General features: G+C 37.7%; 1 non-coding gene across 1 annotated transcript; it reads left to right on the top strand.

The window, feature by feature from the left end:
* The first annotated feature begins 1,533 nt into the window (after positions 1-1,533).
* LOC131945949 (5S ribosomal RNA) lies at positions 1,534-1,652 on the top strand. Its single transcript, XR_009387647.1, has one exon. It is a non-coding gene; the product is annotated as a 5S ribosomal RNA (ribosomal RNA).
* The last annotated feature ends 3,162 nt before the right edge of the window (positions 1,653-4,814 follow it).

Here is a 4,814-nt window from a genome sequence, read left to right on the forward strand (position 1 = left end):
ATGTCAAAACAAATAAATAATTACTTTAGAATATAATCAAATTGTTTAACACTATTCGTGTTCACAAAATGTTTTTGTCTATAATCATAATTTAATATATCATCATCATAAGTGCTAAAGTTTTACAGCATAATGAAAGTTTTTAAAATCAGAGTTGGTATAAAACCACGCTTTTCGATATAATAGACCAATATTCGCAATAAAAGCCTACATTTAACTAAACATCGGACTTTTAGTTCAGATCATATATTTTTAAATAACTACTGCTTCTTTGTGTTCTTTAAAGATCATTTTTTAACTTAGTGATAGCTATGGGTTAGATCACTGTATTGATCACACACCTTTTTACTGGTAATTGCAAAAACAATATTCACAGAGTTTTACGTTTAAAAAGCTAATTTTTTTTGGCGGCATGATACTTTGGTACATCACTACGCGTTTTTCTACATGTTCTTAACAGATCAGTTCGGGGTGCGTTGGGGGGGGGGGGGGGTTCAACTTCATTCACCACTGTCCGGTCACTTTAGGTCAATTATCCTACCCAGTGTATACCTAGGTGTGACATTAATGTCGCTCTACACAATTGTGGTTGTGAGGTGTGTGTGTGTGGGGGGGGGGGGGGGGGGAAGAGAGATAGCCAACTCAGAGTGAACATAGCGTCAGTTTTTAGATGACTGTTCTAAACATACATATATATTACACAAATATATATTACACAAATATATATTACAGAAATAGATTTAAATAAGTAGCAGTGGTATTATGACAATATTTTTTTTTACAGAGGGGTCCATGGGGGAGGGGGGTTGTAACTGTTTCATATAATTTGTAATCGTAATCACTATCGCCCAAACTGTAAGAATACTGCTACTTCATCGTGATGACGTTGTTGACCATGTCGAAATTTCCCCACTACTACGCAGTTTGCTCATCAGTAAATTTAAAAAGAGGTGCCACATCAGTTGTATTTGTTTCTGTATTGTAATTTTTTTAAAATTAATCACACGATTCAAACTGTATATATAAAGTAATTATGTGTGAAGTTTTATGTATAACATTTTCTAATTCAATTATTCGTAAGCAAATACATTATACAGTTGCCTTAAACTTAACACCCCACTTGCCAAGTGGTACTACCCGTAGAGGTTTTTTAAACATTGCAATGCATCGTAATGGTTATTTTTAGAATGGCAAACTGATGCAGCTGTTAATACGTGTTGTAAACGTAGACACTACTAAACTAGTACAATAATGCTTAATTGCTGCATGAAAAGAAATCTTGTGATTTACATAGATGTGCCGACCAAAAAATATTTTTTTAACAAATATCATTGCTTAAAACTTTGAGTTTAAAATGTTTCCAAAAAGGCGCCACTTTGCTGAAAATGGCCAGAGGGGGAGCGGCCGCTCCCCCTGCTCCCCCCCTGCGTACGCTACTGGAAAGCGGTGAAATCATTATTGTAGCCAGAAAAGGACGAATAACTGCTGATTTCGTTTGAGTATATTTATAAGCCCCAATTTTCTCACACAGATGTCTACGGCCATACCACGTTGAAAATACCGGTTCTCGTCCGATCACCGCAGTCAAGCAACGTCGGGCGTGGTTAGTACTTAGATGGGTGACCGCTTGGGAACACCACGTGTTGTAGACTTTTTTTCATCTTTTGTCTTTTATTTTTTGCCCCACTGGACACCTATTCTTACCACCTGCACTCTTTCCTAAGTTCACCACATACCTGTGAACACTTTTGTAATATCGAAATATTTTTTGTTTGTTTCTTTTGTGCCTTCACGGTAGGCTACCTCGACCCTACCCACCCATGGAAACAAACCCCTTAAAAACCAAAGGAAAGATGACCACTCTGCCCAAATTAAATAAATAAACTAAGTAGGCTACAACCTAATAATTGTACAATCAATTACCTAAGTAATAAAGAGGAAGAAGTAACTCAGTAAGTAAGGGGTAGGTATGGAAAACATTCGTGTAGGGGTTACAACCACTCGAGCTAATTCGGAAACGTATGAGTGGCCCTAATAAGGGCCGGATGGGTAGAACAAATGGGTGGTCCTGGGTTGAGTTTAACCGCCGAAGCCGTACAGGGTGCGACCTTGACGTTTCAGAGCATAGACGACATCCATAGCAGTGACGGTCTTCCTCTTGGCGTGCTCAGTGTAGGTGACGGCATCACGGATGACATTTTCAAGGAACACCTTGAGGACACCTCTGGTTTCTTCGTAGATCAGACCGGAGATACGTTTGACACCACCTCTGCGAGCAAGACGACGGATGGCTGGCTTGGTGATACCTTGGATGTTATCACGCAACACCTTCCTGTGACGCTTGGCGCCTCCTTTGCCGAGTCCCTTACCACCTTTGCCTCGGCCAGACATATTTTTTTTTTTTTTTTTTTTTTTTTTACAATGAATTCTTTAACTTTTCTTTTTTTAAGTAAACAAAACAAAACTTTTAATGTCAGTGGCTGAGCGGGGGCACGTAGGGTGGTGTAATAACACAAGTAAAAAAAAAGAAATGTTTTACATCTTTATGGTGATATTACTTGCTGCTAGCAGTAATAGGATTGTCTTGTATGGAAACGCCAACAAATAGTACAATTTTACTTTTAGTACTTTCAAAAAAAAATCAAGTTTTTAACACCCTGATATTTTCTGTCTCAAAGTTACATGGGTGAACAAATTTACTTTAAGATAAAAACCAACAGTGGAGTAATGGGGCGGGGCGAGATGGGTGTGAGTTGGTTGGGTAAGGCAGGCCAGGCAGCGCGATCATTGTTGCGTGACATGACTGCTAGAAGGGGAAATAAGTCTTCCAATTTTTTGTGATACAGTGTTAGGGGTATCCAGCATTGGTGACAAGGGGGGGGGGGTGAATATCGTATGGGGGGGGGGGGGTGATACAAGCTTGAACAACAGAAAAACCCACACAGATACTGTTTCGTTCAGACGGAACGTCTCAGTGAATCGGTGGGGTTGTTGATGCGTGACATTGCTGCTAAAACTTTCTAATATCTTATTTAACAATAACAGGAGATCAGTTAGTGGTAGTATATATTACATAAATGAAAGACATATATTTGAAATATAAAACTTGTAGTATTTGACAGTCTCAGATTTGGTGTATTAGCACCAAAAAAAAAATATATAAAAAAAAAAAAAAAAAAAAAAAAAAAAAAAAAAAAGAGGGAAATGTTTTACATCTTTATGGTGATATAGCTTGTTGCGAGCAGTAAGAGGATTGTCCTATATGGGAACGCCAATAAATAGTACCCTTTCACTGCTTTCAGAGGACAAGATTTTAACACCCTTCGATTTTCTGTCTCAAAATTACATGGGTGAACACATTTACTATAACACGGGTTCCCAACCTGGGGGTCGCGACCCCCTTGGGGGTCGCGAAGGTCTTTCTGGGGGGTCGCCAACTGGTATACTAAACCTTAGTAATTTGAAACAAAACATAAATATTTAGAAGAATTTTTGAAAATCGGCTTCATTAACATCACTGGAAATGTAATAGAGAAGAACAAAGCATACTGTACAAAGTTGTTCTCAGTCACGAATCTATGAAATCTTCAAAACTAAAACGTCATTTGAGACGAGTCATTCGGAACACACCAAAAAATATATGGAGTTCTTTCGTCGGTAAGAAGCTAGATACTTGATCTAACAGGAAGTTTTCACCAGCATTAGTGCAAGCATCAAATGAAGTCGCGATAGAAAATGCCAAGCATTAAAAAAAACAATAGGAGAAAATCTCATCAAACGCTGCATGTACGTAAATGTTAAATAACACATTTTTATTGAAATTAAGCTTTCACCATTGTTTGCTTTTCAAGTTGATAAATCAACAGACGTGAGTTCGTGTTCGCAGTTGTTGGTCTGTGTCTATATTCATGCGGATGATAGCAAAGAAGAGTTGCTCTTTTGTGAAGATAGCATGGAGAAAATAAACACCTTTTTGGAAACTGGATGATTAAAATGGGTTAGAACGGCTGTGGGGGTTTGTACGGATGGCGTGCCATCTATGTTTAGCTCAAAATCGGGCTTTCAGAAAACAGAAAAGATTTTGCTCCCTAACCACTGCCCTAACCAATCGCCATCAAGACTTCATTGCTAATAAAAGTCGTAAATTATATAAAATCTGGAGCCTTCAAAGAACTGAGCAAAAACATTAATATAGATCAAGAGGTTCTGCTCTTCTACACTACAGTACGCTGGCTGTCAAACGAAATGTTGTTAATTGTGTTTTTTAATTGAAATCTGAAATCAAATTGTTCTTGAAAATGCAAAGGAAACAAGACTTTTTGGTATACTTAAAACGACATAGAGTGGTTGGAGAGAGTATCATACCTAGCAGATGTGTTCGAACATCAAGATAAGCTTAACCTGAAGCTTCAGGGAAAATGAACGAATATTATAACCTTCCATGATAATCTCGGGGAATTTTTATCAAAACTGCAAAATCGGTAAAGAAAATAAATCTTGGAAATATTGTAAATTTGAGAAACTCTGCAGTGTGGTAGATGAATCTGATTGTGAGATAATTAAAATTTTGAAAGAAGCGATTTCTGGGCATCTTGAATGTCTTGAAAACGAACCGCATCGCTATTTCTCTGAGCTGAAAAAAGAAGAATCTGCATTTACGCATTACCCATTCTCTTCTTCCCTTGATGTTGCCAGCATTCCCGATGAATTACAAGATGAATTCTTTGATTTGCAGAATGATTCCGAGTAATATGAAAAACTGCAGACACCATTTTGGTGTAGTATTCACCATTCATACCGAAACGTAAAATTGA

This window comes from Physella acuta, unplaced genomic scaffold (genome assembly GCF_028476545.2).
Source record: "Physella acuta isolate Inbredline_101_S28 unplaced genomic scaffold, ASM2847654v3 ptg000050l, whole genome shotgun sequence".
In the NCBI taxonomy this organism is placed as follows: domain Eukaryota; kingdom Metazoa; phylum Mollusca; class Gastropoda; family Physidae; genus Physella; species Physella acuta.